At 41.8% G+C, this 23,319-nt stretch overlaps 1 protein-coding gene across 4 annotated transcripts in view; it reads right to left on the bottom strand.

Annotated features, from left to right (window-relative positions):
* Window positions 1-23,319, bottom strand: part of LOC119652913 (anther-specific proline-rich protein APG) — a 155,291-nt gene that overhangs the window by 70,656 nt on the left and 61,316 nt on the right. Inside the window, exon 1 of one of the 4 annotated variants that reach the window (XM_038057293.1) lies at window positions 18,704-19,341. The exons of the other annotated variants lie outside the window; for them this stretch is intronic. The gene's annotated coding sequence lies outside the window, so the exon portion shown is untranslated. Of the gene's footprint in view, window positions 1-18,703; window positions 19,342-23,319 lie in introns of those variants that run through there. 4 annotated transcript variants of the gene reach the window in all.

The following is a 23,319-nucleotide window of genomic DNA, read 5'->3' as shown; positions in this document are numbered from 1 at the left end:
GGATTTCATCGTCATAGCTGTTATCGGTTGTGATTTTCGACCCTAGATAGGAGAAATTATCAACTGTCTCAAAGTTGTAGTCTCCTATCTTTACTCTTCTCGTTGGACCAGTGCGGTTTGATGTTCTTGGTTGGTTAGTTTTCGGTGCTGACGCTGCCACCATATATTTTGCCTCGCCTTCATTGATGTGCAGCCCAAGATCTCACGCCACCTGCTCGATCTGGATCAAGCCAGTTCGCCATTTTCGAGTAAATTCTGGTGTGATAGACAGCGAGACAGATATTGAACCGATTTTAATAAGGTTTTCTTTCACACAAAATCTTAAGAAAGAATAGACCCTATCTAATTTCACGAACACTTTCCGGACGTTTGAAATACGAGGCTTTGGAGACCGCCATTCACATTTCCTAGCACGTTCTAATCCTGAAGACAAAATTATCATAATTGCTAGAAATAATATGGAAAAGGTTATGTGATCCAGAATTATTCCAACTTGCTTTTGCTATCAAATATACACCCCTTTTAAGGTTTTGTATGAAACAAAACCTTATTAGAATCGAGCCGATGCCTGTCGGTCGGTCACACCCGATTTATTCGGAAACGGCTGGACCGATTGTCACGAAAATTGATGAAAGTTCGCTTCACATACAGCAAGTGACGACATTTCTTGTTAAGTTTAAGGGGCGCTCTCCATACATGTGAATGGAGGGTGCAAAGTGTTTCTATAATATGTGGGGTATCAAATGAATAGGTTTAACTAGTACTTTTCAAAATGGTTCTATACTTGATATCCGTTGAAACCTAGGGTATTGAGGGCTCATAAGATGACCCCGAAAAAGTGGAACAGGTCTCATTCTCACAACCTATCCGACCGAAAAAATCTGGAAAAAATCACAGTGGTGTATCTAGACGAAATCTAGGCCTCAAAATACATCCCGTTCCAATATCTGCACAAACAAAATTAATAATAGTATATTGTCAGGAGTGTCCGGATAGCTGAGTGGTTAGAGCGCAAGGCTGTCGTACGGAAGGTCCCGGTTCAAATCTCACTGGTGGCAGTGGAATTTGTATCGTGATTTGACGTAGGATACCAGTTGACTCAGCTGTGAATGAGTACCTGAGTCAAATCAGGGTAATAATCTCGGGGCGAGCGCAATGCTGACCACATTGCCTCCTACAGTGAACTGCAGTGTACCGTTACGGTCTTGAATGAAGTGCTCTAACACACTTCCAGGCCCTGATCCAACATGGATTGTTGCGCCAACGATTATTATTATTATTATTATTATCATAGTGTAATTGGCGCAGTCTTCTTTGGCGATGGGGCAAACTCCGGTGGTGAAATAAATTAACAAGTGGCAGTAAAACGCGGCGGATTATCTTGAAAAAAAGTGGTTATTTGGGACTAGTTTATTAAGGAGGTCATCCCGTGTGTCGGGTTGGAAAAATCGATTTTGGTTTTTGCATGAATTGTATCTATATATAGTGGAGAATATGTGGGCAAAGGGATTTTCCGATATTCCGAGTCGTTCAGAAAGTACAGTGTTAAGCAGCTGAGGAGTTTGCAGCCGTTGCTAGAGCACTCCATGAGAAAGAGCATCGAATCTTTTTTTACCTGTTAGTTTTTTACCTGAGCCTTATAAATTCGAACACAGGTATAAATATAAAAAGATCGAAAACCAATCAATTGTCTAAACTTATTTGCTGTTTGAAATAAAAAGGATAATCCAGTCTAGAGTGAGCACTGAAAGGCTTTCAAGCTATACTCAGTTATATTTTGTTGTAAGTATTGTGCGATAAAAGAAATGAAGCAAGAAATTTGAGCAAATTTCTTCGATGAATGTTCTACAGACGAATATCCTCAGCATCAAAATTGTGCAGCAGGCGAGGACAGTTGGTGCTAATGGCGCAAAGCGGAAGCTAAAGGAGAACTGGATAGTTTCCCCCACGAGAAGGCACCTTTCACTGAAGAAGTCCAACCAGTCATCAAACCAATCTACGAAGATTTGTCACGAGATGATCTCTTGAACAGATGTTTAGGAGCAGAGACCCAGAATAACAATTAGTCGTTAAATGCATTGATCTGGACTTTCGCTCCTAAACACCTTCATTCTGGGGCCAAGGTCGTAGAAATAGCCACTTTTCTGGCTGTAATTATTTTCAATGAAGGATTCAATGGCATTCTCAAAATCCTAGTGACAATGGGATGTCAAGTTGGTCACATATGTCAGGTTTATACCGACCGCCGTAATGAAGCGCGAATTTGGCGGTCCGAACGACGATCGACTGACCTCGCTAAAAGAGCCAGAATTGAGACCAGAGAGCAATAATCGGTCTTATAAGACTTTTTGGAAGAAGCGGAGGGTGCTCTCTATGGATCAGGTATAGCAGATTAATGGTGAGTTAACATTTTACTGTTGATAATCACATTTAAATTTTCAAATGGGTTTTTCTCGAAACTGCATCTTGAAAATCGGCTGCCACCATAGCTCAAAATCTATCTAACCAAATTCTTTGAAATTTTCACGACTTCTTTAATACGTATTTCTACGGTCCGCAAACTAGGATAATTGCAATCGGACAGGTAGTTTTTTTTTATTCATAAAAAAAGCCGTAAAAAACACCAAAACCCAAAAAAATAAATTTAAGAGCCCACCAAAAATTTACCTTTTAATATTTTCTAATTATCCTAGTCTGCGGTCCGTGCAATATTGTCCACATTAAAATGCCGTTTAGTTTTTTTTCGTCGGATGAACATAGCGCCCTCCAGCGTGGCAGCAGAAAAACACCTTTTTTTGGAGGTGGGTGCATAAATTGACACGTATTCCAAAAACTAGCTACGATATCAAGCTGAAATTATTACATATATTAGAGATATCAATATGGTGAAAAAATCACGTTTCTATCTTTATCCAGTCCTCCAAAATAATTTTTCAGAAAAAGGCATAAAAAATGCCTTCACACGGGATGACCTCCTTAAAAGTTTAAGAACTCTATGCGTATGATCGTATATCGTAGAACGACGGTTGATAGCAAAGTACAGAATAGTGGTAGTTACAACTACAATGAACATAGGAGAGTATATCGTAGTACGACGGGTTATCGCGAGCGCAGCAATTGTGACGGTGAATCTGTTCCATGGGCAAACTGACAAACGCATGTCGTTTGTAAATCTTAATCTATCCTTTTTATTTCATGTTCTGTAAGAGAGCCCCTACCCATAAACCTTACCTTCTATTCCACGTCAAAGACGGAATAAGAATTCTCATGTAGATATAATTAATTTAGAAAATACGCGAAATTAAGAAGAAATAGTTAATACAGTGAATATAGAAAATCTAAGTGCATGAGTGTTAAATTACTCGAATCCCAACTGTACAATGACAAAGGAAAACGCTATGACATCGGTAGACATTTTAAATTTGAAATTTGACGGTAATACGAGATTGTTATTCGATTTTATAGACAAAGTAGATGAAGTGTTATCTTTTATCTCTGTCACAAGTGGAGCGCCTTATGGACAGTTTTTTTTAGATCAGTAAGGAACAAAATTATTGGTCCGGCAAATGAAGTACTAAGCATCTACGGCACTGGCTTAGTATAGGATGATATCAAGAATAATGTAATCCTGCATTATAATAATAATGATAATGTTTGGCGCAACGATCGAATTGGATCAGGGCCTTGAAGTGTGCTAGAGCGCTTCATTAAAGACCGTAACGGTTCGATCAGCATTGCGCCCACCTGAGATCATTACCCTGATGTGACTCAGACTTACACAGCCTATCTCAAAGGAATATTGGAGTTCAGAAGTTTGACGGTCAAATGATTGACTTGCTGTCTGCCCTCAATAATCATAACAATTTACATGAAAAGGATACCGACATGAGGATTGCCATGAAAACCTTACATCATCGGCAAGGTCTTAAACGCTTTCTCTCGGGACTTAAAGAGCCTTTGGGCGGAATCATCAGAGCCATGAAGCTGAAAACACTCGCCGAAGTGTACACTTACTGTGTTTATGAGCAAAACATATCCTATGGAAGAAAATCTCCTTTCAACTCTATTGGGAATACTCCCACCACAGACAAACCACTCATGCAGTCTAATTTGCCTAAACAACACAATTTTTAACAAATCTACACCCTTATCGATCCCAAGGGCCGAATGTTTTTAACATTTGTTCCCCAATTCGGCAGCCACTTCACCTTCAACCAGCATTATTCCAAAGGACTAACACAATTTTCCCAAAAGCTCAGCAATCTCCAAGAGTTCCACAGAACCAATCATATTTCCAAAAACCACCCAATCAAACGATAAGTAAACCTGAACCAATGTTAATCTCTGGTCATTACAAAACAACTCAATCCAGACAACCACCACAGCAACCTCGCTTTATGCCCAACAATCCGTCTAAGTTTACAGCTAGAGAATTGTTTGACATTTCAGATGATTTTATAAACCACCTTCGTTAAAACCACCAATTCAGGATACAGAGGTAAAATAAGAGGAAGCATCTGTGGCAAATGAAATCGAAAACACAAATTGTATATTTAATGCTTCCAACCATCAACAAGGTACACGGGTCAAATCTTTCTTATCTGAACACACTTTCTGCTTTTGGTACCCCCCAAAATTTCTTATAGATACCGGCGCATCGCCTCGTTCATAAATCCAAAACTAATCAGTCCAAATTTTGCTATTTCTATCAAACCAATAAAAATCACTAAAGCCCTTATAACCCACAATCTAAGTTAAGAGGTATATCTTCCGATCTTTTTAGAATTCAAACAACCTGGTTAATTAAGATTCCTATTATTCATTTTTAAGGCTACTTCGATGGTCTATTAGGATTGGACGTTCTTACTGAATTAGGTGTAAAAATTGACTCAGTTAACAATGTTCCTATAAACAAATAATTATTCCAGAAAATAAAAATAAAACGTAAAAATTCCAATCGATAACCGTGACAGGGATATATATATTGGAACTACAGACATCCTAATTTTATTATCCCGGAAGGAATCTACACTTCAAGAAACTGGTTTAGCATAAAGGAAATTATTAATATGTCAGACAATGATAAAACTTTCTTAATCGATCAACCAATCCCCAAACATCTCTGCTGAAATAAATAACTTTTCTATAATAAATCCTGATTTAGAAACAACTTTAGAAACGAACTCAAAGCTAGACTTTGAAAATTTTCGGAAGTCTCACCTGAACCCCGAAAAGAAACAAGTCGGAACACCGGAAGATGTTGCTTTGGGTCTAAATGTATTGTGATCATCTCTATAGAAACTTTCTACGCACATTTTTGCATTCGTATATGGCTAAAAACCCGAAATATTCCTTCATATTTTTTTCAAACTACAGGATATACGTACATATTACACACGTAGATATCATGCTCACCCTAAACAAACAAACATTGCCTATTACCGAATACTATATTTACACAAGCACTTATAGAAATTGATTCTACACATATTTCCGATTTACTTCTGACATATACGAGTGCAGTACGTATATTGAATACTACTACTACTACTACTACTAGTCTAATGTACAAAGGTATCTATCTGAATTAGGCACTACCTCAAAGTTTCATTAGTATATATGTACATATAAACACATGAGTATATCTATCTCGAGTAATTGATACTGATATAAAAATGACTAGCTGACCCGACAGGCGTTGTCCTATCTTACAGCGTTGCCATTCCTCCATCAATTTCTTGTTGTGTTTTTCAATTCAAAATTACCAACATACTTCAAACCATTCATTGAAAGCTGCCAACCAGCCAGATGGTAGAAATTTATAATCTCCTATTATAGTTGCATTGAAAGTGGGCATAAAATTATCTCAAATAAGTTTATTATTAGTGTATTATTTCAGGATATAATTAAAAAAATGTATAGAATCTGCTCCATTTCCGGAAACCAATTTTAGCTGTCATTTACGTTTTGTTATTCCACTGTCATTTGCGTTTTGTTATTCCATGGCAGATGCGTTTTTGTTATAGCACGTTTTATAGTGACTCGACGGAAACTTGGTCGAACGGGTTAAAAAGTATCCTATGTCCGTCTCCTGGTTCTAAGCTACCTCTCCACCAATTTTCAGCCAAATCAGTGCATCCGTTCTTGAGTTATAATAGTGTAACTAACACCACTTTCTTTTATATATATAGATTAAAAACTTAAAATGAAATGGCCAAAGTTGTGCCTTAAGTTATTTCTTATATCACTGCCAAATTTTGCAATTGTAGCACGAACTTAAGGTGGGTTTCCGGCTAAATTTATAAAATATGGTAATATACTATTATTAACTTTGTTTGTGTAGATATCGGAACGGGATATATTTTTAGGCCTAGACTGTGTTTAGATATACCACTGTGGTTTTTTCAGATGTTTCGGTTAGATAGGTTCTGAGAACGAGACCTGTTACAGTTTTTGGTGATCATATCTTGAGCCCTCACTCCTCCACGTTTCACTTGATATAAAATATGGGACCAGATTCGAAAAGAACTATCAAGCTCTTCTTTGGTGGTCATATTTTGAGTCTTCATTCCCCTACGTTTCTCGCGATAGCAAATATAGGACTAGTTTCGAAAAGTATTAACAACCCCTTTACATGGCTATATTCTGTAAAAAAAATTGCACGCCCCTTTCGCACGTACTCCCTGAAACTCAACACAAAATGGCACCACTTGCTGGTGTTCTCACCAACTATCGTGACTATCTAGCCACTTCCGAATAAATTGGGCGTGACAGACAGGCAGACATCGACTCGATTCTATCTAATAAAGTTTTATTTCATAAAGTTGGGCAAGAACTCACATTTTCGAACAAAATTAAACATAGCATTAAAACATCTGATGATATTCCGGTAAACAAAAATTAAGCAAATGTTGGACCAAAAAATTTTTAGCCCAAGCTTCTCCCCATGGAATTCACTCGTCTGGATAGTCCCGAAGAAACGAGATGCCAGTGGTAAACAGAAGTGGCGCCTACTTATCGATTTTCGTAAGCTAAACGAAAAAATAATCGGCGACAAATATATACCCATTATTACCGACATCCTTGAAAAACTCGGGAAATGCATGTATTTTTCCAGACTCGATCTAATAATATAATAATAATAACTATAATAGGGGCATCTTCCAGGGGGATTCGTTGAGTCCCCTTTGGTTTTGTATGGCACTGCTAGAGGGCATGGTTTTGCAATAAAATATGGCCTACGTGCTAAGTGCAAACTGACACACTTGATGTACTTAGATGACATCAAGTTGTATGCTGGTACTGACAACCATCTTAGAAGTCTGTTGCGAATAATAGACATGTTCAGCCGTGATATTCGGATGGAGTTTGGATTAGACAAGTCGAATCCAAACAATCCCGGCTTGCTTGTAAGCTGGGCCTTTCAGATATAAAGGTATGTATGCGCGCAGCAATTGATCTAACGCATCTTCACGCTTTTCTACTTTACTCCGTCCACAAAAGCATACATATATACGTTATGTACGTAAATTAAAAACAGCTGCTAACCAGGTACACACATGTTTATTCTATTAATTACTGCCCGCAAGCTTTATTAGCACATACATATGTCTATCTCGAGTAATTGACACTGATATGCAAATAACTAAAAAAAACCAAAACAAGTCCGGAAACCGGAAGCTCTTTGCTTCTTCTGTGAGTATATTTGAGTGTATGCATTTAGCATGTGACATTTAGTACTTCGGGTTGTAAATTTTCACAGTAAAGACAACTTTGAGTTACTGTAACTGTGTTACTAACAGTATGATTATGATGAAACTTGGGGATAATATTTTATATTTTATACTACTACCAACTTTTATAACTCTGGAATAAACTTAAGGGGGGTTTTACCCAATTTTCCCAAAAATATGGTCATATACTATTATTAACTTAAGGGGGTCATCCCGTGTGAAGGCCGTTTTTTATGCCTTTTTCTGAAAAGTTATGATAAATTATGCATAAAGATAGAAACGTGATTTTTTCACCATATTGATATCTCTACTATATGTGATAATTTCAGCTTGATATCGTAGCTAGTTTTCGGAATACGTGTCAATATATGCACCCATCTCCAAAAAAGGTGTTTTTCTGCTGCCACGTTGGGGGCGCTGTTTTCAGACCTCGCTACAAGAGGAACAGAGTAGGTCGCGAGAAACGTCAGATAAAAATAATAATAAAAAAAAGAGTTAAGAAGATAGTTGGCAGTGATTGTTAGAAGAACGAGTTTTGTGCAAAAATAGAGAGAAAAGGACTGCTGATGGAAAGTCCTCTTAAAAATTTGAAACACGTCATTTTTTTTTAATATTCAATTGATAATAAAAGTAAGGTTCTGAAAATAAATAATTAGGAGAAGATTATATCGATTTCTACCTGTCTATTGAACTTTGTTAAATACAAGCTCCTAAATTGGTGACCCCGGAGCGAACATCGCAGCAAGGAGCCAGCGTGTCCAACCCCGCTCCGCAGTCTATAAGGCAAATCGTCAACGTGAACCAATCAAGCGGGCAGATCATCGCACAAACGTGAACGTTGCCTCCTCCGCGACTATCGTTCCACTGGCTATTCCGTCGCAAACTCCAAAAGTAATTACCGGCACAATCAATGTGGCGAAAGTGATCCCCCAACAACAACAGCAGCAGCCGCAACAGTCGCAGCAACACCACCAGCAGAGCCAGGGCACGCACTTGTTCAGCCAAAGTGCCAGTGGCCAACAGAACAGCAACAACTCGACATCTGTGCAGCCGCATCACCAGCCGAAAGCGTCATCGCCGCAGGATTCGAAGCCGTCGCCGTCACTGCAGCCCCCGCCGTCAAGACCAGTGTCATCGCCGCAGGGTTCGAAGCCGCCGCCGTCACTGCAGCCGCCGCCGTCAAGACCAGCGTCAACGCCGTTGCCGCCGCGTTATTATTATATATGATTTTATTAAAATTTTGTTGTTTTAAAAAAAGTGGTAAGAATAAAACAAAATCGCCGCAAGAGACGGCGTCGAAGCGTTTGCATCGGCATCTTTTCTCTTGCTCTCCGCTCTTTTAATGAGTTTTTTGCTTTGGGGTACGTCGTTGGTGTCGCTTTATTTTTTTTCGCTCGTGCGTGCATTTGTGGGTTCGGCCTGCCGTGTCGACTAGATCAGTTTCGCCGCATCTTTGCTTTAACACTCGCGTCGAATAGAAGTTTTCTTTTTATTAGTCAAGATTTCGATCGACAACAAAGACGCGGTGAAGGAGTTGAGAAGGTTCTTGGGCATGCTAAACTTCTACCGTCGTTTCCTGCCCAAGGCCGCCCATCACCAGTCCATTTTGAACGCGTACTTGTCTGGCCCCAAAACTAAGGACACACGAGAGATCGTGTGGTCTGAAGAGGCTATCCGCGCGTTTGAAAAATACCGTCAACAACTGGCCGACGCTACACTCTTGGCATTCCCTCTGCAAGATGCACCCCTAGCCGTTTTTGTTGATGCCTCTGACATCGCAGTAGGTGCTGTCCTTCACCAAAAGGTGGATCAAGTCTGGCAGTCGAAGCAGTTGACAACGGAATTACAGTACCTACGATCGCGAACTGCTCGCGCGTACTTGAGCATCAAATACTTCCGCTTCTCCCTAGAAGGCATGCCGTTCACAGTGTTCACGGACCATAAGCCTCCCACGTATGCTTTGAAATAGAAGCCCGACAAAGCGTCCCCTCATCAGCTTCGACACCTGAGCTTTATAAGCCAGTTTACGTCAGACATCCAGCACGTGTCCGGCAAGGACAATATAGTTGCTGACGCTTTGCCTCGGGTCTCCGAGGGTAACATCCCCGCCTCACTCGATTTCTCGGCTACTGCCAAGGAGCAGGAGGATGACGCAGCACTTCAGAGCCTCAAATCCAACCCCAAATACAACTGTCGGGAGTTGCCCATCTTCGGCTCAAACCTCTCTCTCTGCTGCGAAGACTCGGAAAAAGGATCTCGGCCATACATTCCGGCCACCTTTCGCAAGGAAGTGTTCCACGCAGTTCACGACTTAGCGCTTCCAGGCATCAGGACAACAAATTGGCTAGTCACTGAGAAATACTTCAGGCCCTCTATGAATAAGGACGTCAATTCCTGGGCCAGAGAGTGCATCGCATGCCAGTAGTGTAAAGTCTCCAGGCATGTAAGGAAAGAAGTGGGCTTATTCCTCCGCACTACCAAGCGGTTCCACACAATACACCTCGACATAGTAGGGCCTTTGCGAGACTCGCACGGTTATAGGTATTGTCTCACAATCATCGACAGGTTTACGCGGTGGCCTGAGGCAATACCTCTGAAAGACATTACAGCGCAATTTTGTGCCGAAGCCCTCTGTCGAGAGTGGATACCTCGCTTTGGCGTGCCTGCAGTGGTCATCACTGACCAGGGAATGCAATTTGAATCCACCCTTTTCTCGGAGTTAGGCAAACTCCTAGGGTTTATTTATCCAATGGGATGCTAGAACGTTGGCACCGGACACTGAAAGCCGCCATTATGGCACGCGATGATCCGTCCTGAACCCAAGTCTTGCCTCTTGTCCTACTCGGCCTACGTACAACCCGCCGAGAGGAATTTGCTACCAGCCCCGCGGAGCTGGTATACGGGGAGAACCCGAGACTTCCAAGTGATCCGGTCTTCGATAAGAGATCGGGTCTCACAGAATCGGGGTTGGTGCGTCTGCTGAGAAACAATCTCCGACGCATCAAGGACACTCCTCCCACTCAGCACTCGTCCGCACCTGTCTGTCCGCCCAAGGAACTGGACACGTGTACGCACGTCCTGGTCAGGACGGATGCCGTCCGGAAGCCGCTGCAGCCTCCTTACGAAGGCCCGTACCACGTTCTCGAGCGGGGAGAACATTTCTTCCATCTCGAGATCGGTAGACACAAAAAGGCGATCTCCCTGTCCAGACTGAAGCCCGTGTGCAACCCTAAACAACGGCGCGTTCGCTTCAAGGACTGATGGGGAACACAGTTCGGGATTCGGTCGCTGAAACCCCTCCGTTTCATCTGGGGGCGGAGTGATGTGGCGCGGCAGGATTCGCGGACAGATGACGCCACCGGCGCTCCACTCAGTTCAGACCTCGCTACAAGAGTGAGGAACAGAGTAGGTGGCGAGAAACGTCAGATAAAAAATAATAGTAAAAAAAAGAGTTAAGAAGATAGTTGGCAGTGATTGTTAGAAGAACGAGTTTTGTGCAAAAAGAGAGAGAAAAGGACTGCTGATGGAAAGGGCTCTTAAAAATTTGAATCAAGTCATTTTTTTTATTGTTCAATTGATAATAAAAGTAAGGTTCTGAAAATAAACAATTAGGAGAAGATTATATCGATTTCTACCTGTGTATTGAACTTTGTTAAATACAAGCTCCTAAAAGAAGTCGTGAAAATTTCAAAGAATTTGGTTGGATAGATTTTGAGCTATGGTGGCAGCCGATTTTATTGAAGAAATTTGCTCAAATTTCTTGCTTCATTCCTTTTATCGAATTTGCGTGTCGACGAATAGCTAGCCCAAAAAATGTAGTGAGGTCGTTAATAACCTTATCATTAAGTTTTCCAGCCCCTTTTCCACCAATGCTTTTGTGTCTCTTCTTTGCATTTCTAAGCCGCGTGCCCATTCTTTTCTCGACATGTCCTACGCATTCCTTTTTTACTACTACGTATATTTTATTATTTGCAGAAATTTGCAGAGATACCGGAGAAAACTCCAGCAAAATCCAATATACAATATACAAAACTTGTCGCAATTGGAACATCCATGTTCATGCTTGCTAAAAGTTTCATTGCTGATGTTGATGCGAAGCCCTTTTTCTTCTCCGATGAGTATCGATTGCCATCAAATACTCGTTTTTTAGTGCGAGCATGACGTTGAACGTTAAAGCGATCTCCCTTCGTACGATCCATTTAAAAAAATCACTAAACACACAAACAACACAATACTTACAACAAAATATAACTGATTATTTCAAACAGCAAATAAGTTTAGACAATTGATTGGTTTTCCATCTTTTTATATTTATACCTGTGTTCGAATTTATAAGGCTCAGGTGAAAAACTAACAGGTAAAAAAAAATTCGATGCTCTTTCTCATGGAGTACTCTAGCTACGGCTGCAAACTCCTTACCTGTTTAACCCTGTAATTTCTGAATGACTCGGAATATCGGAAAATCCTTGCCCACATATTCTCCACTATATATAGATACAATTCATGCAAAAAAAAATCGATTTTTCCAACCCGACACACGGGATGACCCCCTTAATTTGAACAGATATCGATATGGAGAGTATTTTGAAGCCTGGGCACCAAATAGAGGCAGCTTCATGCGGGCAGTTTCCATTGTAGAAACAATCACTTTCCACCCTTCCCACTCACCGCCTTTCTAACAAACCTCAAAACTAAGATCGGCTTCGAAAAGTACTAATCGAGACCTTTTATTTTGTATCCCACATGACTATATTCGGTGAAAAACATTTCTACACCCCCCTTTTACAAGCATCGGGACCCCCACTAAACCTCAACGTTGAAGGATGTCACTCACTTCATGTCTGGGCGTTCACAGGTCCCATTTTCTCACCAAATCTCGTGTCAATCGGTATAGCCATTTCTGAGAAAGTGTATGTGACAGACAGACGGACAGACAGAAAAAAGAGCGCGACTATAAGGAAGCCCGCAAAACCCTGAAGCTCGGCATGCAACGGAGCAAGAGGGAATGCTTTAAGGAGCTCTGTTCAGAAGCGGACGTAAACCCGTGGGGGAGCGCCTATAGAATCGTGATGAGGCGATTCAGAGGCCGATCATCTCCGCAGATCACGTGCCCTTCACTCTTGTTAAAAATTATCCAGGGGTTATTCCCTCAGCAAGAGGAGGGCATAGACAGCTTCCAGTGACCTCTGAACGACACGGCAATATTGCCAGTTACCAGTGACGATAGGATAGGAATAGGATAGGAGATAACAAAGCTCCGGGTCTGGATGACGTGCCGAATAAGGCCATTAAGCTTGCCGTGAAATCCAGACCGGACATGTTCGCTGAATTTTTCGAAGCGTGTATGTCCGAGGGGATATTTCCTGCACCATGGAAACGACAGAAGTTTGTGCTACTGCCTAAGGCTGGCAAACCTCCAGGTAAACCAACCTCTTACATACCTATTTGTCTTTTGGGCACTGCGGGCAAAATGCTAGAGCGAGTAATCTATAATAGACTACTCGCGGTTGTCGAGAGCCAGGGAGGTCTCTCAGATCGGCAGTATGGGTTCCGAAAAGGCAGATTAACCATTAATGCCATCAAAATGGTTACTGGCTTGGTCGAAGATGCAATCCACAGAAAGGGCAGTACAAGCAAATATTGCATAGTAGTGACCCTGGATGTGAAAAATGCATTCAATTAGGCCAATTCGAACCTAATACGGGAATCTCTGGCGAAGATTTATATTCCCGCTTATCTTGTAGTTATTGTCAACAGCTATTTACAAGAACGGAGGCTTTGGTATGACACAGATGACGGACCCCAGGAGTACGTTGTCTTCGAGGGTTTACCACAGGGCTCCGTACTGGTCCCACTGCCGTGGAACATCATGTACAACGATGTACTTAATCTTCCCTTTCCGGAGGAAGCCACGGTGGTGGGCGACACCGATGATATGGCACTGACTGTGGTCGCAAAGCATCTCGAAGATGCTGAGTTATATTCATGCGAAGCGATCAGTTCTGTTAAAGGTTTGCTAGAGACTGCTGGTCTGACATTTGCGGAGGAAAAAACGGAAGCGGTCCTCATCACCAGGCGCCGTAACAGAAATTTTGCCCGTAATCAAATTGGGAATCATATCATCACTTCTAAGTCTGCCATCAGATACTTCGGAGTGATGACAGACGGCAATGTTAGCTATAAGCAACACGTGCAGTATGTTTTTGATAAAGCATCCCCTGGAAGTGCGGCCCTGGCAAGGACGATGCCGAACGTGGGAAGGCCACGGCATGCTTCCAGGTAGCTTATAGCTAGGGTAGTGTGTTCGATCCTACTGACTGGGTTCAATCTACAGAAGAACAGCCCTAAGGGTGTGCTCGGCATTTAGGACTGTCTCAAATGATGCAGAATTCGTCATCTCTGGAATGATGCCCATTGACATCTTGGCAGATGAGATGACGATTATATATAATGCGAAGTCTATCTCTCCTTTATGGCAGAGGAAGAACGCCGAAAGGGAGAGATCGCTAAATAGATGGCAAGAGCGTTGGGGACGCTCGGGAAAGGGTCGGTGGACACACAGGCTCATCCCTGCCATCAAGGAGTGGTTGGAGAGACGGCACGGTGGGATTAACTCTAATCTTACTCAGTTTCTGGCGGGGCATGGTGGATATCGCCAGTACCTCTTCAGGTTTAAACTATATACCTCACCTGATTGTCCAAACTACAAAGGAGTCCCAGAGGACCCAAAGCATATATTCTTCCACTGTTTAAGGTTTGTGGAGGAAAGAAAGAACCTAGAGGAGACTCTAGGAGAAGTGCTCGTACCAGAAAATCTGGTGCGAAAAATGATAGCATGTCAGGAAGACTGGGATGCGATCAACTCCATGGTCGTATCTATCCAGAGCAAACTGCGAAAGGCAGAATAGACTAGAAAAACGCGGTTACGTACGCTTCGTAGAGGCTAAAGGGGACTCAGCTAAAATGAGCTGACTCCGCCCCGTGATGTAATAGCGTATGGTGGTTCCACGGGGCTTGGGGGGAGTCGGGGGTGGTTTTAGTGGGTAAGAATCCCACACGCCGGCGTGTCCAGGCCAGTGTCTTTTAAAGATTTCCACCTCCTCAAAAAAAAAAAGAAGTTTAGCTCCCGAAGCCGAATAAGCACCCAGAACACATCATACCGACCGATTTGCCTCATCGACATGGCAGGAAAGATGCTCGAAAGGGTCATCTACAACAGACTCAGCTCCCTATTATCGAATATAAGGATGGACTATCGGAGCGATAATTTGAATTTCGTCAAGCCCACTCAACGATCGACGCCGTAGATGTTGTTTTAAAGCTGGCTCGAGACGCAATGTCGTCTAAAAAATGCTGTGCCCTGCTAACGTTGGGCACCAAAAGTGCGTTCAATTCCGCAAGTTGGGAGTGGATAAAAAGCTCACTGGCTAAAACGGGTGTTCCAAGTTATTTGACTAAGCTCCTCGACAGTTATCTTTCGGAGAGGACACTTTGGTACGACGCGGATGAGGGATTCAAGCAGTACACCGTCATCACAGGAGTACCACAAGGCGCAATGTTGGGTCCTCTCCTGTGGAACGTCATGTACAATGGGGTCCTTATCCTTCCCGTGCCAAAGGAGGCCACGATAATCGGTTTCGCAGATGATGTAGCTGTGGCTGCCGTCGCGAAACAACCTGAAGACATTGAAATGTACGCTAACGAAACCATTAGCGCCAAAGAAGCGTGGCTGGAGATGGTTCAGCTTGACCTTGCGGAACAAAAGACGGAGGCGGTCTTGATTACCAATCGTAGGAAGATGAATACGGTTAATATTCGCGTTAGTGGTCACGTCATCACTTCGAAACCGGTTATCAAATATCTAGGGGTAATGATTGACGCTAAAATCAATTTCAAGGGACATCTGGACTATGCCTGTGAGAAAGCGGCAAATACCAGCGTATCATTAGCGCGGATGATGCCTAACATTGGAGGCCCAAGATACAGTCACAGATTACTTGTGGCCGGAGTGGTTCGCTCCACACTATTATATGTGGGACCAGTTTGAGAGGAAGCAATAACGTGTGAGAGTAATCGTAGGAGGGTAAATATGGCTTACCGCTTAGTAGCGCTAAGGGTGTGCCGCGCCTTCAGAACAATATCAGGCAAGGCAGCGTGTGTTATTGCGGGAATGATCCCGATAGACATTCTGGCAAGTGAGACACACTGCCTGTACGAGAACAGGAAAATTAATCCTCCTGAAAAGGATGCAGAATACCGAAAGGCGGTAAGGCGAGAGTCGCTGAAGAAGTGGCAGCAACGGTGGGACGACTCGCAGCGCGGTCGATGGACCCACACTTTGATTCCCAGCATTGAGGAGTGGATCCAGCGATGACTCGGCGAGATTAATTACCATCTGACGCAATTCCTCTTAGGACATGGTGGTTACAGGAAGTACCTGCACCAATTCAGGCTGAATGATTCTCTCTTTTGTCCTGAATGTGGTTGCACACCTGAGAACCCGGAGCATGCTATGTTCCACTGTCCACGATTTTTCCCTGAAAGGAGGAGCCTGGAGGACTCCCTGAAAATCAACCTAAGCCCATAGAACATCGTCGGGGAAATGTTGAAGTCGGAGGGAAACTGGTGTGCGGTGAACTCCCAATCAAAAGAATACAGGAGGAACTTGGAAGAGCGGAGCGCGCAAAGAGAATACGTCCCACCAACTGCAGACGACGGACAAAGACTGCCACCACCAAGTTTAGGAGAAACAGTCCGTGCAATTCATCGGTTAAAAAAACAAAAATCATAAGTCGCCAGGAGCCGATGGAATTACAGCCGAATTGGTTAAATATGGAGGCGACCAGTTACACCAAGTGGTACATCAACTTGTGCTCAAGGAGATATCACGCAGTGCAGCAATTATAGATGTATCACGTTGCTGAGTAAGGTCTATAAGATATTCTCCGCTATCTTGCTAGGACGGATAGCCCCATACGCTCAGAACATCATTGGCTCATAGCAAAGAGGCTACACTCCAGGCAAATCAGGAACAGATCAGATTTTCTCTCTTCGGCAAGCAATGGAAAAACTCTTGGAATATGAACATCGATTGCACCAGCTTTTCGTTGACTTTAAAGCCGCCTATGATAGCATAGCCAGGGTAAAACTGTACACGGCCATGAGAGAATTCGGTATCCCGACGAAATTAATAAGACTGACTAAGCTGACCCTGAACAATGTGCGAGGCCAGATAGAAGCAGCAGGATCACCCTCAAGACCATTCGACATCAACAACGGTCTACGACAAGTGGGTGCCCTATCATGCATCCTCTTTAACCTAGCCCTGGAGAAAGTGATCCATGATGCTGAGGCTGAGTCCACCCAACTCTTGGTCTATGTTGACGATATCGACATCATGGGAAGAACCACCCGAGACGTACAAACTGCCTTCATCCAGATCGAGCAGGCGGCGCGAGATCTTGGGCTGCTCATCAATGAACGCGAGACAAAATATATGGTATCCAACGTCATCACCAAAAACCAACCAGCCAACCAACAACAACAAACTGCACTGGTCAAACGATAATGAAAAAGATAGGAGACTATAACTTTGACATCGTTGATAATTTCCCCTATCTACGGTCGAAAATCACAACCGATAACAGCTACGACGGTAAAATCCGTACACGGTTGTTGGCGGACAACACATCATCATCATCATCAATGGTGCAACAACCGGTATCCGGTCTAGGCCTGCCTTAATAAGGAAGTCCAGACATTCCGGTTTTGCGCCGAGGTCCACCAGTTCCATATCCCTAAAAGCTGCCTGGCGTCCTGACCTACACCAACGCTCCATCTTAAGCAGGGTCTGCCTCGTCATCTTTTTCTACCATAGATATTGCCCTTATAGACTTTCCGGGCTGGATCATTCTCATCCATACGGATTAAGTGACCCGCCCACCGTAACCTATTGAGCCGGATTTTATCCACAACTTGACGGTCATGGTATTGCTCATAGATTTCGTCGTTATGTAGGCTACGGAATCATCGATCCTCCTGTAGCGGGCCAAAAATTCTTCGGAGGAATCTTCTGTCGAACGCGGTCAAGAGTTCGCAATTCTTCTTGCTAAGAACCCAAGTCTCCGAGAAATACATGAGGACTGGGAAGATCATTGTCTTGTACAGTAAGAGCTTTGACCCTATGGTGAGACGCTTCGAGCGAAACAGTTTTTGTAAGCTGAAATAGGCTCTAGGCAGCCAACACTGTGCCTTTATACTCTAGGGATCCTATTTCGAACTTTTGCTATCATCTACGTCAAGTGCACTGTCTTGGCTTGGAAGCTGGTTTCTGACAGGATTTTGATTGCCAAACTCACTTCGTTTCGGTCGTCTTCATAGACAGCACACTGTTTGAGCATATTGGGTTGAAAGTGCTTCACGCAAGGTGGAGTAAGCAGCGCTTCGGAACTATTGTTCTTTGCAACTGACGTATTAACGGAAGTTTGAAATCTAAAATCAATTGCCGCGCCGTTCACATTGTCGCCCTATTTGGATAATGAATTGTCGGCGATAAAGGAGATCATGATTTTGTGATGGACCATGGATATATCGAGCATAACTTGCTCGGATCGTATCCGTGATTGCCATCGATATGGCATTGAATAACATGTTGAGTACCTTTCAAAAATATTTCTGTATTTTCTACGTTGTATGGGAATTCTCGATAAGAAACTTAATAGTACAAGAATCTATAAATACCAGTGAATAGGTTCTACTTGACATGATTCAGAATACAAAGATTTAGGTATTAAACACTCAGGAAAACTGCTTATAGTGATTAAACATTTACAATTTTATAAAAAGAAATTGTAAAAATTTCAGGACTTTTTAAAATATTTTGTTTATTTTTTTTTTCCTTTTTAATTGGTCTAGATAGTAACAGCTACATCTTAAGAGTATAAGTAAACAAAATGAAAAAATTCAAATACTTTTTATTCTTCAAAAATGTTAACCAGAAAAACGAAGCGAACCGTTTTGCGTACATGTATCTAAGCTAGTGTATTTAATTTCGCATGTGCTAACTTTACTTCTTTTTGCAAAAATGTAAATATGATGTATCACACAGCTGATATTGTGGGCGCGAAATAAAGTGTAGAATTTGATTCTAAGACGGCTTTGAATTTTACAATTGACAAAACTACAGGTTGAGAACCGTGAAAGCAACATAAGCCAATCACTGACCACGTCAAAAAATATTAATTATTAGCTCTGCTAGTAAAAACTTCAGCCGCTGGTGTAATGTAGACTTTTTTCTCGCCGCTCTATTTGATTACCATTAATTTCAAGGAAAATTTGTAGAGATCAACTTGATTTTGATAAATTTCATCACCATTGGACAGGTAATGATTGTAATAAAAACTTATTTAGCGGTGGATCTAAATCTGACTTGGCACAAAATCCCAAGTCCTAACAATCAAGTATGCTTAATATTTTGAATCTTTAATATTATTTTTTTCCATCTTTCTTTTTAACCTTATTAAAATCGGTTTACTATCTGACTGTCTATCACACGCATTTTTCGCATGCAGTGAGTTACGTAATTTTCCGGGGGGGTCATTTGTTTCATCAAATATAGGGGGGGGGGGGGTATAAATAAAAGGTCTCGGTTAGTACTTTCCCAAGCCGATCTTAGTTTTGGCATTTGTTGGAAAGTTCGGCAGTACGGGGGATTGATAATGATCATTTAACAGACCCATTCTCAGAAACTACCAAACCGAAAAATCTGCAAAAAATCAAGAGGCTGTCATTATATAGTATCTAGGCTTCAAAATACACTAGATACCAATATCGGTTTAAATAGAGTTAACAATATTATATTACAATAATTTTTAGTAATTTGCTGGATGTCTCATACAGGCACAGACATCAGCCTGACACAACCACAGAAGAAGAAGAATAGTCTTTGCTTTGCAATTCTTCAGGGTTGAAAATATCTTTCGAGTTTATATGTACATACTTTTTTGTCTGCACCTGCAACGCTTTTAATTCTCGTATCGAATATTAAGTTCAACTCCACCATACATACGTACAACATACTCAAATTCTTAAGGCGCCAGTATTCGCTATCCACATTCCAATACAAAAAATTTCGTCTTCGCACTTGGAAATACAGATATATACCCAACAGAATTCGTATTCGTACTCGTAAATACGAATACGTTTCTATTCACTTTCGGTTGTGAGAATACAGCCGTATTCGTGTTCACTTCCGAGATATTCATTTTTTCGGATACGAATGCATTCATTCATAGAAAATCATCGTACGAATTTATTCGTCTTCGTATTTACGAATATAAATATTCCCAACCCTGCTGCCAATGCTGCTGCCCCTCAAAAGGGCAACCACATTAGAATCGACTTTTTTTATTCCATCAAATGCATAAATATTGTGGTCATCCTAATTAAGCAAACGCATGCCGATGTACAAATATATATGTATGTACGTATCTAAATTGATGTAACGCATCTTCACATATTCCCACTTTATTCAATGGACAAATAATAATAATAATCATTGGCGCAACAATCCATATCGGATCAGGACCGTGAAGTATGTTAGAGTACTCCTTTCAAGACGTTAACGGTACACTACAGTACACTGTAAGAGGCAATGTGGTCAGCGTTGCGCCCGACCGAGATTATTACCCTGATTTGACTCAACTATTCATTCACAGCTGAGTCGACTGGTATCCGACATCCAGTCACGATAACAAATCCCCCTATGACCAGTGAGATTCGAACCGTCGTCTTCCGCTACGACAACCCAACGACCTAACTACTTGAGCCATCCGTGGACAAAAGCATTCTTATATTTACATAAATTAAACACTGGTGGTACCAACTTACACAAATGGCTATTGACTATTGTTAGCACATACATATATATTTACATATCTGCCTCGAGTAATTGACACTGATATGCAAAAAACTAAAGAAAGAAAGCTTAAATGCCCCATGAACCCCGCCGTTCACATAATTTCACCTTATATGGTGATGATGTCATATACGTCTTAGAGTGTAATAAATTTAACTGAAATGAAAAAACTTTGACCTTTTATAACTTTGTTAATAATAGTTGCATTGCGTTCAAAATTTTCAGAATCATGTCTTATATTATCGCCTATACTATACTACTGCAAAATTTTGTACTTGAAGGATAAACATGAGGGGTTGTAGTCGGAAAATTTCTCAAACATGGTAGTATACTATTATTGACTTTATGTTTCACTTTCTAGGGCACACATTGTGAGCGCTATCTCCCCTATGTTTTACCCATATCAAAAATAAGATCACTTTCAAAAATTTCTCTACGCTGGCGTGCAAATTTTTTTTAAATCAATTTCGAAAAGTACTGATCGAACCCGTTCATTTGATACCCCACATGAAAATATTTTATGAAAAAAAATACACTCCTCTTTCGCATTCCTATCTTCAAATTCAACGCAAAATGGCGCCACTTGCTATGTGTAAAGGGATTCACAGACAATCGGTTCAGCCGTTTTCGAGTAAATCGGATGTGACAGGCAGACAGATAGACATTGAATCGATTTAAAAGTTTTGTTTTATATAAAACAGCTGCACAACTTTTGATTTTGATTATTTTCTCCCACATTGAGATTCATAATCTTAGAAAATAAGTTTATAATGTAAAATTAAAAGCTTTTTGGCTCCAGATAGAAACTGGACTCGCTACACTTCTCGCAGTTCGGAAACTCTACTTATGACCTTCAGCGGAATAATGTCGCGTAAATTTTGTTATTCTAAGCTAAATTTTGTTAAAAAAATCTCTTGATTTGATTTAATTACAATTATTGTTTCTTACAAAAAAAAAAAATTCGAAAAGATACGGAAAAATAGACCTTCTAATCTGGTTTCCCCTTTAAGTAGCAAACTTTACTACACATGTCAAGTAGTGATCAAATCAAATGGACACCTAAGAAAATATTAAAAATAATCCTAAATGTGACATTGTGATCGTGATGGGTAATTTGAATGCGAAGGTGGGTTACGACAGCACTTAGCTAGCACTTTGCGATCAGCAGTAGATTTAGGAGTTGTCTTTTGTGTGTGAGTAACAAAAGAGGCGCTGACATTGGCTTCGAAGAGGATCACCGTTTGATGGTCGCCTACATCCGCTTGTGTGTTGCGTCCGCCTTTTCTTGCAGTGCTGGAGAGCTGCGATCCCCAAAACTCAACATCAACCGCTTATATGATACAAGTTTCGCTCGACAGTGGGAGAGCTTTTTTGCTGATCGGACGGCAGATATACTGAGCAACCAGCCTAAGAATATAGATGAATATCAAAAACGCCCTTTTCTCGAGTGCTACGCAGTTCATCGGTCATGTCTCGAAGGGCATCATAAGATCTGGCCGACTGCTAAATCGTGAAAACGGATCGATGAGCGAGAGGAGTTGAGACTCTATTAATCACTGCGAACGATGGCAGGCGCGAAACACGAACCCCAATGCCAAGCGAAATCACGCGGAGTGTAGCGTAGTGTGCGCCGTGACAAAAGGGAATTTGCTATTGTGCTGGGAGGCGGAAGATTCCGCAGAACTCAATGAATTCAGAAGTGTATATCGCATCTCGAAAGAGCTTGCATGTGGCCCTCTTTCGATGGTTCTGTGAAGAACATTAACAATAACGGGCACACTTCACTACGGTGTTCCTCTAAACAAAAAAGCAATCATCTCGGCCAATAATGCATTCAAACGGGGTAAAGTAGCTGGGCTTGACGCAATACCTGCAGTTACCGCTACTCCCATTCGTACGGTAATCTTAAGAATCCGAGACCTTCCCCAGAGCGTGGAATAAGAGGATGACCGTTAAGATTCCAAAGAAGGATACCTGTTGGGGGTGTGACAATTGGATGGGTATCTGCGTGGTCCCTGCGGTTGCAAAGATAATAGTTAAAATCGTCCTGGAACGAATCAAAGAGAGCACGCTGGTTTCGTCTCCGGATACTTCTGCATTCACCACATTACCACGCCACAAATCATTTTGGAACAGAAGACGCAGTTCAGATCTTCGCTTCACTTACTCTTCATCGATTTGGAAAGCTTTCCACAGCGTGAACAAAGAGTGTCTCTGACATGTTCTACACAGCGGGGGATTCCTGAAAAACTAAGAGCGACATATGATGACACAAAACATGATGTTCTGCACGCGCCTTACCTATCTGAATTAATGGGGAATAGCTAGGAAGCGTAGTTTCTACCGCCGGTGGTACCGAATAGCACTAATTTCGCTTTCGCTGCCTTACCTAAAATCTAGAAATGTGACCATCTTAGCACCAAGATCAAGTCGAGATTGTTCTGTTATAATGTTCTTTCTGTATGCTACATGGAAGTAGCACATGGAAAATGACTACCTACTATCACTCGAAGGCTTGAATCTTTTGTCAACACCTTTCTGCATCGTACCATCGGAGTGCATTGGGCTAATAATATTTCATAAAGAACTTCATGACGCGTCAACCACAACTACGCACCATAATTCGTTGTTACCTGAAATGCCCTTGAGCACCCCCTTAATTTCGCGAGG

The sequence above is a fragment of the Hermetia illucens genome, chromosome 3, assembly GCF_905115235.1.
Source record: "Hermetia illucens chromosome 3, iHerIll2.2.curated.20191125, whole genome shotgun sequence".
Classification (NCBI taxonomy): domain Eukaryota; kingdom Metazoa; phylum Arthropoda; class Insecta; order Diptera; family Stratiomyidae; genus Hermetia; species Hermetia illucens.
This window is presented reverse-complemented; position numbering and strand designations above follow the sequence as displayed.